This window comes from Scyliorhinus canicula, chromosome 13 (genome assembly GCF_902713615.1).
Source record: "Scyliorhinus canicula chromosome 13, sScyCan1.1, whole genome shotgun sequence".
Lineage (NCBI taxonomy): Eukaryota > Metazoa > Chordata > Chondrichthyes > Carcharhiniformes > Scyliorhinidae > Scyliorhinus > Scyliorhinus canicula.
In genome coordinates, this window is record NC_052158.1 from 44,326,553 (window position 1) to 44,339,199 (window position 12,647).

General features: G+C 47.0%; 2 non-coding genes and 1 pseudogene across 2 annotated transcripts; 2 read left to right on the forward strand and 1 right to left on the reverse strand.

Annotated features, from left to right (window-relative positions):
- LOC119975579 overlaps positions 1–12,647 on the reverse strand; it is a 173,578-nt pseudogene that overhangs the window by 150,068 nt on the left and 10,863 nt on the right.
- Positions 3,226–3,297, forward strand: trnag-ccc. Its single transcript has one exon. It is a non-coding gene; the product is annotated as a tRNA-Gly (tRNA).
- trnan-guu lies at positions 4,319–4,392 on the forward strand. Its single transcript has one exon. It is a non-coding gene; the product is annotated as a tRNA-Asn (tRNA).

Consider the following 12,647-nt stretch of genomic DNA (forward strand, 5'->3'; position numbering starts at 1 on the left):
CAGATTCCACCACTCGCCAAGTTGAACATCGCCAATCACGTGGGCAATGTCATTCTGTCAGTCAATGGGGTCAGTTGGCATTTTAGGAGAAATTCGAAGTCATCATGACTTCACCAGTAGCCTCATGGTTAAGGTGTTACTGATGTTGATCGTGATGTGATCAAATGAGTGTCTGTTTCAGTCTTTCCGCGGTGGGTTTTTATGCTGAGGAGAAACATGTTGGATATGGTCTGGGAATGTCTCACACCGGTCCATTCCCAACATTCCCTGACCTGATCGGATGGGCTTTTCCTTCCAAACGTTGCATGACACTTTATTCATATTGATTAATTATCATATGTTAACTATTCTTTCATATGTTTAATGCAGTTTATTTAAACTGCTAATTATCGTACGCGATAAATTCCCCCAAACAGGTAACTTGGGTCATAACCTTCAATGAAAGGCAAAGGGTGTCCCGGCCATTTGTGTAGTTAGTGCTTTGTTTATGGAGCTGAGTAAATAGTTCGGATCAGAGCCGCCTTAAGGAAAACCTTTCTCTGTTCAGTAAAGGTGTTTCCTGTTGTGACAAATATGCTGTTATTCTGTGAGACAGAATGTCTCACACATGTCTTTTTACCTCCTCCCTTCTCAATACCAAAGGCCCCAAACGCTCTTTCCAGGTGAAACAGCGATACACAAGTTTTTTTCAGGTTAATCTACTGCATGTGCTGCCACAATTTGCTATCTACTTCAGCACACCAAATCGCAGACTGGGTGGCCGCTTTGAGAAATCAGAGTTCAATCCGCAAGGCTGACTATGAACTTCCTGCCACTTGTCATTTCCAATATCCACTTTGTTCCCGCTCTGACGGTTCTGCCCTTGGTCTGCTACAGTGTCGCAATGCAGATTAACGTAAACACGAGGATGATCACCTCCCCTTTAACTCAGGGCGCCACAGATTTCTGGACACAACATCGAGTTCAATAATTTATTTAAATCTTATTACATTCCTTCACTATGCAGTTGGACGGCGGAGGAGTAGTTGGAGTTGTTTCTGGAATGAATTGCAGAGCTAAAGGCTCAGACAGCTGGAAACGTGGTCGCCATTGGCGGAATAATAACAAGTGTAAATGGGCAATAGGACAGAGATGGATTCAGAAAGAGAAAGGGAAATGTCTGGGAATGGACCCTAACTCCAGTCTGGTAAATGAGAAATCTCCCCCCGAACCACTGATGTTTACACAGCCGCTCATTCCATCTGTCCAGTCAGAAACCTATCTGAAGGAACATGCAGTGTGACAGAGCGCCTGTGATAATCCTCCACTGTCTGAACTAAAGCTGCAACATGAGCTGTTCATTACAGCTGTGATAAACGTGTTGGTGTGAGCATTCAGTGGTGTAGATTCACATCATCCTTGTTTGGAGCTCTGTCAGAAACTGTCTGGAAAGTTGACTGAACAGTTGCCCGCTGATGGATATGTTTAGTTTGCAATCTGCCTGAGGAGTGAGCAGACTGACTCTGATCAGAATCTTTCAAAGATTGTATTTTTGCCCTGAACGTTTTTTCTGAGAAGATGACATCAGAAGGTGGCACAGTGGTTAGCACTGCTGCCTCACAGCGCCAGGGACGCGGTTTCAATTGCGATCTTTGGTGACTGTGCGGAGTCTGCATGTTCTCCCTGTGTTATTAGTGGGTTTCATCCGGGTGCTCCGGTTTCCTCCCACAGTCCAAGGGTATGCGGGGTTGGTGGATTGGCCATGCTTCATTGCCCCATAGTGTCCAATAGGTTAGGTGGGGTTACTGGGTTTATGGGGATAGGGTGGGGGGCATAGGGCCTCTTTCAGAGGGTCGGTGCAGAATGGCCTCCTTCTGCACTGTGGGAAATCTATGATTACTTCTGGTGCAAAAGGAAAGTCCTGCTGCTACCTTTATAGAAGGACGTTTGGATGCTCTGGAATAAAATGATCAGCCTGTTGCTGATTTCTTCAAACTTTACCTAAACGTCAGTTCCACAATTTGAACCTACAAATTTGAATATTTCACGGGACACGCTACCCATTGCAGCACAGAGCCAGATGCGTAGGGCGTGTTCCTCTTTCCCAAGAGGGAATTTCTGAACTGTCCAACAGGCTGTCAAAAAGTTCAGTAATTTGCACAGTAACGATAGTTGAAAAGTACGTTATTGACTGTAAATTGTTTTGGGGCTTCCTGTGGCTGTCAGCGTGGTGTTTAAAGATAAAAATTATTGTAAACATTATATCATACACACACAATGCCCCATAGACCTACTTTCTGACTCAGCGACCCTGCTCATCACGATCTATCAGAAAACCCTAGACGTCCATTACAGACATATTGGTAGCAAGATTATTCAATGTCCGATTTAAAACATTGTCCCACTTCGTTGCTTCTGTATTCGTTCTATTAATACAGAGGGGGTGATATACCACGGTATGCGATGGTGGTATAGTCGTGACTGCCTGATCATTTCACCCAGGTTCAGTTCCTGGCCATCAGAGTGGCGAATTATTTAATTAGATATCGCAGGTCAGGTCAGAAAAGGAGGGGCACTCCTCAAATAAAATTCACAAAATATTCTAACATCCATGTCTTACTAACGTAAAATCCAGCTCCCATTTGTTTTCAGTGGAAACTTTGTTTCAATAAAAGCCGGAAATTAATAAATGAGTTCTCAGTCAGAGACAATGAGATAAGCAAAGTTCAATATGGACACTCGTGGTGCCTGATGAAATTAGCAACTAAACAGTTAGATAAAGATGTCCACTAAAAAAGATAATTTAAACAGTGTGAGAACGGCAGCATCAGGACACAAGGACAAGGTGAGGTCTCAGGCCAGAGTAAGAGTCCGATGTAATGACACCCAGAAGATCAGAAATAAATTGCATTCACACATTTATTGCGGAATGGTGCCATCTCCTGGCTGACGGAAGTCGTGTGACACGAACACTTTCATTCATGAGCATCCGAAGTTGGAGTGAAATAACATAAACAAAGTAAGAATTCTTACAAAACATTTCCAAGTAAATGCAATGCAGAAAATTAAAGATAAAGTTAAAGTCGCCTTAACCCCAGATGACCACAGGCTGCTTTCCCCTTTGAGGGGGAGATCTGACTGGTGGTGATTTAACCTGAGGATCACCACACTTCAGAGGAACGGCAAGGCTGAGGAGGCGGGGCCTTCATGAGTAACTGCAGCCGGTCCTTGCTGTTGGTCTTATATGCGTTGGTGGTATAGTGGTGAGCATAGCTGCTTCCCAAGCAGTTGACCCGGGTTCGATTCCCGGCCATCGCAGTCATTTTTATGCGCGAAATCGTGACTTTCAAACTGAAGGCCAAAAATAGTTCGAACGCAGAATTTATGCGAAATTAGGGCTGTTGTGAAATAAGCAAGTATATCATCAATTTTTTTTTAAAGATGAAATTAGGTTTCAATCGTAGTCTATGTTTTTATTTATTATTTACAGGTTATTAGAGTGGCTGATGGCAGCATTTATTGCCCATCCCGAGTTACCTTTAAGATGGTTAAGATGCCTTCTTAAACAGTTTCACGATTTTGCCCCAGCGCCAGTTATTGAATGGCAATATATTTCCAAGTTGGATACTGACCGACTTAGAAAGGTACCTCCTGGTGCTGAGGTTCTCAGGTATCTGCTGCTCTTGCCCTTTGGGAAGGTGGTCATAGAGTCCATACTGTGCAGAAGGAGGCAATTCAGCTCATCGAGTCTGCTCGGCCCAATCCCCCAGCCTTTCACCTTACTCCCACCTCAGGGCAATTTCGCATAGCCAATCCACCTAACCTGCACAGCTTTCAACTATGGAAGGAAACCGGAACACCGGGAGGAAACCCAGGCAGAACACGGGGAGAAAGCGCAAATTGAACACACACAGTCACCCAGGGTTGGAATCGAACCCGGGTCTCTGGCACTGGGAGACAGCGTGTAACCACCGTGATGCCCCCTTGACTTTGGAAGCTGCTGCCTGAGGAACCTTGGCGAGTTACTGCAGTGCATCTTGTAGAAGTTACAAATAGCTGCCACTGTTCCTCTGAGGTGGAGGGGGAGGGGGAGCAATCAGGCTGGCTGCGTTGTGCTGGATGGTTTCGAGCTTCTTGAGTGTCGTTGCAACTGCACTCATCCAGGCAAGTGGAGAGTATTTGATTACAATCCTGGGTTGTGCCTTATAGATGGTGGACAGTGTAGCCACCTGAGTTGGCCACTTCCCCAAGTTAAAATGGAGAATCGCAAAGACAGCAGGAAAAATGGACAGTCTAACCAAACAAGCAGTTTTGCAGAGTTCCTGTGTATCTTGCCTATGTCTCTGTGGCGCAATCGGTTAGCGCGTTTGGCTGTTAACCGAAAGGTTGGTGGTTCAATCCCACCCAGAGACGAGTTGTTGTTCCACCCCAGGAATATGTGTTTTTAGGGGCAGCACGTTACCTTGGTGGTTAGCATAAATGCTTCACAGCTCCAGGGTCCCAGGTTTGGTTCCCGGCTGAGTCACTGTCTGTGCGGAGTTTGCATGTCCTCCCCCCGTGTGTGCGTGGGTTTCTTCCGGGTGCTCCGGTTTCCCACAGTCCAAAGATGTGCGGGTTAGGTGGATTGGCCATGCTTGGTATGGGATCCAATTGATTGGAAGTAAGCTCGGGGTCGGCCCAAAAAGGCACAAAGCCCCTAGGACTATAAGATAGAGCCCCCAAGGTCAGTTCACTCTCTTAGCCGGCCCTCCCAGCAGAACATCTCGAAGAACTTGACTGTAAGAAGGAGAGGCCTGGCCAATTGCTGCACCATCAAGTTACTCCCACCTCAGGTCAACGCACGCTACGAGATAGACGCTCCTGACCCCTTAGTCCATACCAGCTGGAAGCCTGCAGATTCAGGATTGAGCAAGAGACCATTGTTCCCTGATCCAGCGGGTTCCCTTATCCAGATAAGTACTGGCCTGTTAGTGGTAGGAATAGCCTAGTATTTTGCTTGTATGCACGAATAGCAATTAACTGTGTCTTGATTTGAACCTTACTAATTGGTGTATTGAGTCGTTGATCTGAACTTGAACCACGTGGTGGTATCATAAAAGATACCTGGCGACTCTAGAGCTAAGTAATAAACCAGAGCCAAGTGGGTGTAAAGCGCACTCACCAGAACGAGCAACAACAGGCTTTGGGGGGGTACGGAGGTGTGTTACTCACCATAGAATTCCTAGCCTTTGACCTGCTTTGGTAGCTACAGTATTAACATGGCCAGTTCAGTTTCTGGTCAATGCTAACATCCAGGAGGATGATTGTGGAGGATTTGGCAATGGTAAAGCCATTGAATGTCATTTCTCCTTCCTGAGCGAGGACTGGAGGAAGGAGAAAGTTGCATTTTCAGCATAGTTTGCAACATCAGGAAGATGGAAAACCTTCCAGCCAATAGGGGTGCGGCTGTCTAAGCAGATGAGATTCCGACTTTGATGTGCAAAGCAAGACTGCAGGGGCAAAAAAGCCGAAAAATGACTGGATAATCTGTTTCAGTGATTCTCGTTGATGTTCGGTGGCACGGTGGTGCAGTAGATGGCACTACTGTCTCACAGCACCAGGGTCCCAAGTTCAATTCTGGCCTCGGGTTGGGAGTTTGCACTTTCTCTCCGTGTCTGTGTGGGTTTCCTCCCGGTGCTCCGGTTTCCTCCCATAGTCCAAAGATGAGCAGTTTAGGTGGATTGGCCTTGCAAAACTGCCCCTCAGTGTCCAAAATGTTAGGTAGGGTTACTGAGTGAATTAATTGTGAGTTCTACATCTATCCTGAAAGAGTGGCATGGTGGTGCAGTGGTTAGCACTGTAGCCTCACGGCGCCGAGGACCCAGGTTTGATGCCGACCCCAGGTCACTGTCCATGTGAAGTTTTCACTTTCTCCCCGTATCTGCGTGGGCTTCCTCCCGGTGCTCCGGTTCCCTCCCATAATCTAAAGATGTGCAGTTTAGGTGGATTGACCTTTCAAAATTGCCCCATAGTGTCCAAAATGAGGGATAGGAGGCGCGAGCTAAAGCATAAATCAGGTGCTCTTTCTTAGGGCCGGTGCAGACCCGATGGTCAAATAGCCTCCATCTGCACTGCAGAGATTCTATGATTAATACTGATCTCAGGGGCAGCACGGTGGCGCAGTGGGTTAGCCCTGCAACCTCACAGCGCCGAGGTCCCAGGTTCGATCCCGGCTCTGGGTCACTGTCTGTGTGGGGTTTGCACATTCTCTCCGTGTTTACGTGGGTTTCTCCCCCACAACCCAAAGATGTGCAGGGTAGGTAGATTGGCCATGCTAAATTGCCCCTTAATTGGAAAAAATGAATTGGGTACTCTAAATCTATAAAAGAAAAAAAAAATACTGATCTCAGGACTCCGAGTACAACTCCTCTTCTCTTGCTGTAAATAGTTATTATTCATTGGTTTCAAAGTTTGTTCAACCTGAATACTGTGCTGCGGTTTGTCTGTTGTGTAATCAATCTTCTGTTTAATTTTTTTTTTAAATTTAGAGTACGCAATTATTTTTTTCCAATTAAGGGACAATTTAGCATGGCCAATTCACCTACCCTGCATATCTTTGGGTTGTGGGGGTGAGACCCACACAGACACGGGTAGAATGTGTAAACTCCACATGGACAGTGACCCAGAGCCGGGACCGAACCTGGGACCTCGGCGCTGTGAGGCTGCAGTGCTAACCACTGCACCACCATGCCGCCCTTTCTGGATACTTTTATAACTCACAATGAATTCACTTTTTTAACTCACTCCAAACTACCTGATTGGCCAGCATAGTGTGTTCCTATTCACTGGTCATTCAGAGAACTATTTACAAATATACAGTAGAGTCTAAGCTAGGATCTGTCTCCATGCTTGCTTCTGCACAAGGCTCAATCCAACACTACTGACCTCCAGATCCGGGTTGTGTGATCACTAAAATCATTGTAGGTGGTACTGTAATCAGTCCAACATTAGACCTAATGTGCTGGACCCACATATTACAATCTCCTTACATTAAGAGACCCACAAACAGCCAATGAGATTTGACAGATGGGGAGAGTTTCAGGTCCTGTTGGTGGAGGACCAAGGAGACTCGAGATGGGGGTGGACCGAGAGCAGGAAGGAAGGAAGAAACAAACAGCCAGCGAGAATCACCTTTGCAAAGAGGAGCCAGAGGGACTCAAATTTGGATCTGCAGCATACCAAGCCACCTTTGAATTCTGGGTGTTTTTTGTGTATAGAGTGGGTAATTTATGTGTTAACTATATTAAATAAGGTGTGTTGCATTATACAAGTCTGCATGTTCTCCTCATGTTTGCATGGGTTTCCTCCGTGTGGATCAGTTTCCTCCCACAAGTCCCAAAAGACGTGGTGTTAGGTGAATTGGACATTCTGAATTCTCCCTCCGTGTACCCGAACAGGCGCCGCAGTGTGGCAACTAGGGGCTTTTCACAGTAACTTCATTGCAGTGTTAATGTATGTCTACTTGTGACAATAAAGATTATTATGAAATAAAGGCACCTGAGTAAACTTTGATTAAGGAGCTGGTTGAAGTATCTGAATTGGACTGATACAACAACTCCCAGCTCCTTAATCAAAGTTTACCCAGGTATCTTTACGGTCAGCGGGACCCGAGAAGGGGCCCCAGTAGTATTGGTAGATATATAAGCCCCAAACTGGGACGACGCAGACTTTGTCAAAAAAAAAACGATGCCTGAAATCCCTAACCTAGAAACCCAATGACTTATCACAGGACGTGGACTTTAACTGCGTACAGGACACGACAATGGACAGATTCAACCCCAGGGCAGGAACCGTGTCATATACGGCACAATAATTGAATGCCTTTCTAGAGCAGATGGGGGTGGGGGGTCACGTGGAGATCTAGCCACCCGAGAGAAAAGGTATTCTCTTTCTTCTCCCACGTGCACAAGACTACTCACGTATAAACTTTTTTGTGATAGGAAAAAGGGTGCTTCCAGCGGTAACAAATTGCGGAATTCTCCATAATAATAATCTCCAGCCACGTGCCTCATTATATGGATGTGAGGTTGGAGAGGGCCGGGTCCAACTCCCCCAATGGATGCTGGATGCAGCTCTCTTCGCTAATAAGGAATTCTGTACAAGATATCCCAAGCAATCGATGGATATGTAACCTGCAACCAGAACTGGGAAGCACTGAGGATAATGATCAGGGGTTAATTTCCAGCTTGTGGGGCCCTTATGGACAGGAAAGAAAGAACAGCAAAACAGCAGCTGATTGACTCCATACTGGAGGTGAATCGACGGTACAGCACGGCCCCAACTGTGGAACTGCTGGCAGAGAGGAAAAAGGTGATTGTCTCCCTGGATGCTGTGAAAGCCTTCAAGTAGAATGGCGATACCTCATGGAGGTGTTTGAACAGTTTGGATTTGGAGCAGGGTTCACTGCGTGGGTGAAGCTCCTGTGCAGTGCTCCTATGGCGAGCATATGGACGAACTTCACCAGCTCTGAATACTTTTTGCTGTATAAGGGAACGAGGCAGGGCTCATTATTTCATTATCCCCACTCCTGTTCACACTGGCAATGGAACCACTCGCCATCGCCATTCGCTTATAGGAGTAGTTGACGGCATTCGGAAAGGGGACAAAGAGCATAGAGTCTCGCTCTATGCAGATAACCTGCTCCTCTATGAGTCGAAAACCTTAACCACCACGGGAAACATAACAGGACTCCTTAGGGAGTTCCTTCTCAGGTTGCAAACTCAACCTGGGAAAGAGCGAACAATTCCCGGTGAATCCCCGAGAGGGAATAGCGGAGCTGGAGCTGGAAGAACTACTATTTAAAGTAGTCGTTCCAAGTGGTCCACACCTGTACGTGACTCCACAAATGGAACCTATCCAACCTGGTGGAGGTGAAGAAAGATCATCAAAGTTGAGCCTCACTTCTTCTTTCGGGAACGGTATAGGCGGTCAAAATGAACATGCTACCTAGGTTCCTCTTCGTATTCAGATCACTCCCGATCTTCATCCCCAAAACCTTCTTTACCAGGGTCGACAAGTTAATCATGGCCTTTGTTTTGCGGGGGTGTGGGGGGGGGGGGGGGGGGGGGGGGGGGGGGGGGAATGTCCCTGGGAGATGCAAAACCATCTTACAGTGTGGGCGACACGTGGGAGGCCTGGCCCTTCCGAAAATCCTATTCTACCACTGGGCGGCACACATGGAGAAGGTGGCTAAGGGAACGGGATGCAGACTGGGTCTGAGGCCTCCTGCATGGGGAAATCTCTCTGACTGTTGGCCACTGCCTCACTCTGGTCCCCCAACACACACACTCCAGGAGCCAGGTGGTAGTGACCACAGTAAGGACATGGAATCCACATTTGGGATTATGGACAGAGGACAGAGGGACACTGAGAGTGAAGGACATGTACATGAATGACAGAATGGCAACCCTGGGGGAACTCTCTGAGAAGCTCCAACTCCTGAAAGGGAACGAGCTCAGGTACCTGCAGCTGCGTGACTTTCTCCACAAGGAGTCAAAAACATTCCCCCAGGGGCGGCACGGTGGCACAGTGGTTAGCACTGCTGTCTCACAGTGCTATGGATCTGGGTATGATCCCGGCCCCAGGTCACCTTCCGTGAGGAGTTTACACATCCTTGTCTGTGTGGGTCTCACCTCCTCAATGCAATGATGTGCAGGGCAAATGGAATGGCCACACTAAATTTCTCTTTAATTGGGAAAAACATTTTTTAAATTTACTTTCCCCCAGAGACCTAGACACACATTTCTGGGCACAATGGTAGGGCTGGACTGGTTAGGGGATGACAAGTGTGGCGACATCTATGGGTGGCTCATAGAAAAGATCAGGATTCCACTAAATGAGACCATACGGAAATGGGAGGAGAAGCTGGGCATGGAGATAGGGGAGGACTCTGGATTGAGGCATTGCACAGGATTAACTTCGCCTCCTCTTACACGGGGCTGAGCCTGATGCAGCTCAAAGTGGTGCACATAGTGCATGCACGAGCGGGTTCTTCCCGGAGGTGGAGGATAAGTGCGAGCGGTGTCGGGGGGCCCGGCCAACCACGTCCACAATGTAGAACACCTGCAGAGTGAGGCTATATGTACTGGATTGGGAAATCAAGCCACCACAGGCCAGTACTCCCACAGTGCTGGGCTGTATGTACTAGGGCGGGACATCAACCCACAATAGTGCAGCACTCCCGCAGTGGTGGGCTGTATGTCCTGGTGGGACATCAACCCACAACAGTGCAGCACCTCTGCAGTGCCGGGTTCTACGTACTGGAGTAGAACATCAACCCGCAACAATGCAGCATTCATACAGTGCTGGGCTCTATGCCCACAATTTGTTTAATTTATCAACCCACAACTTGTTCACTCAACACACAACTGAGACAAGGACTGACCCCTAGTTACTGACAATGAATCATTTCACCCCTTGTCACATCTACTATATCCATCTTCTCACATCCACTTCTCCATGAAAGCTGCAGTGTTGATCCATTTAAATAAACCTGTTTGAAACCTTTTTACTCTTATTTCCCTCCTTCATGTAATGAAAAGTGACTCCTGTCTGGAGACTCCCAATTCCCCATTCCTCACATGGGAGACTGAACAGTGAGGGTGGGGTGAAAGTGACTGAAGGAGCTCACGATCCTGTCCTCACACACAGTCTACACTCTCAGACTCTGCAGCAGGTAGCAGCAACTGTGATCGGAAGCAGCAACTGAAATAGGTACCAGGCCAATTACGGAGTCTCACATTTGGATCAATGCTGTGATTGAGATCCAGCAACTTGGACCGGCCCAGCAATTTGTCTTTTCATTGCTGGTCTGTTTGGATCAGCTCCCAACACCCACCATCCTCGCGACCACTTAGAGGGTGACTAAACCATCAGGAGATTTACCTGTGCAACTCTTTACATTAAATTCTCAAATCCTTCTTCTCATCTGACAATCACTCAACAAATCAAACCGTGACATTGAAAAAGAATAAAGAAGTTTAAAAATTAAATCACCTGATCAATGGCTGTTAAGAGATCAGAGATATTTAGAGTCATTTATCATTGGAGCTAGCAACTGACTGAGCCAGCACCAGAACAAACGGCATGAAGAGCAGTCCTTTCATTGCCTTCAGTGGTGTCTCTTTGAGTCAGGTTCAGAATGCTAGTGTATAAATATTCTGGGCTGGATTCTCCATTTTGGAGACTAAATCCCCACGCCAGCGTGAAAACAGTCTTTCATGCCAGAAAAACAGGTGTAAAAGGGCCACCAATTCCCTGTTTTGCTGGGGGCTAGCAGGGAGGCAGCGTAGAGCTCACAGCTCGAGCTGCCGATATGGCCCTCAGTACTTCAGGTTCTGAGGCCCCGTCGTCTCCATGGCGGACTCAGCTCGTGGTAACGATAATAATAATAATAATAATCGCTTATTGTCACAAGTAGGCTTCAATGAAGTTACTGTGAAAAGCCTCTAGTCGCCACATTCTGGCACCTCTGAAACAAGAGAGAAGGAGAAGAAGGAAAAAGACAGACAGAAAGAGAGAATACAAGTAAATACCCCTGTTAAAGCAAAGCATAAAGAAGTAGAAACTGAAAAATTGAAGTCTAAAGACTAATTCTGCAAAAGATGTGCAGTCAAAAGAGAAGAGGTTAGTAAATGATGATTTAATGCAGACCAGTTTTGAAAGGATGCTAAGTTTGAAGGATCGTGAAATTGAACAATGGCACTGTTGCTCGTTATGCTTTCCTTAATTTGCTCTGTTTTAATTACCTTTGCTCAAGAATCGCCAGGTATCTTTCTGATACCACCACAAGGTTCAAAACCGAATACTGATCAATGACTCGATACACCAGTTAGTAAGTTTGAAATCAATGCACACTTATTTACACACACAGTCAACTATTACTCATGCACAAACTCTACTCACTAAACTACAACTACTACTAAAAGCCTAGCTTCAGGTGCCCACTCAGTCAGAGGAACAATGGCCATTGTCCGGTTCTGATACTGCTGGCTTTGGACTGGTATAGAATAGTAGCTAGGAGTGCCTATCTCGTGGTGTGTGTTGGCCTTAGACTTACTTGGCTGGTGCTTGGCGGGCCTCTCATCGCTGAGAGCCAAAGGCCAAGGTGAAGAAGAAGAGTTCAAGAGAGTGCTCTGACCTTGGGGACTCTGTTTTATACCCCAAAGGGTTCCATGCCTTTCTGGGCGGTTCCTGAACTTGGTCCCAATCAATTGGACCATGTCCCAATCATTTGTATTGATTCTCTCCAATAAAGGGGCCGTCCCTCGATCACTGGGCGGGCCCTAGGTAACTGTTGGCCTGCCTTTGTTTTAGTCTCCACTGGCACCGGGGAGTCTGCCATGGTACCGATTGTTTAAATGTTTCTCTTTTGTCCCTAGAGATAGCTCATTACTATGCTAATGGCTTGTAGTACCAGTTCTGTCTGGGATCTGCAAGTTCCAATCCACAGGCAAACCTTGCACCTGCTTGGTTTCCTAGTACTGTCCAATTTTCCCTGTACTCTTTGCGAGTGTCCATTTTGGATCGGGACGTGGCCACCCCAGGTGGCTACAGCACAAAAAGCACAAAGAGTAGTGCCCCCTCCAACCGCTCATGCACCCCAGACCGCCCACCCACAGTGCCCCCAT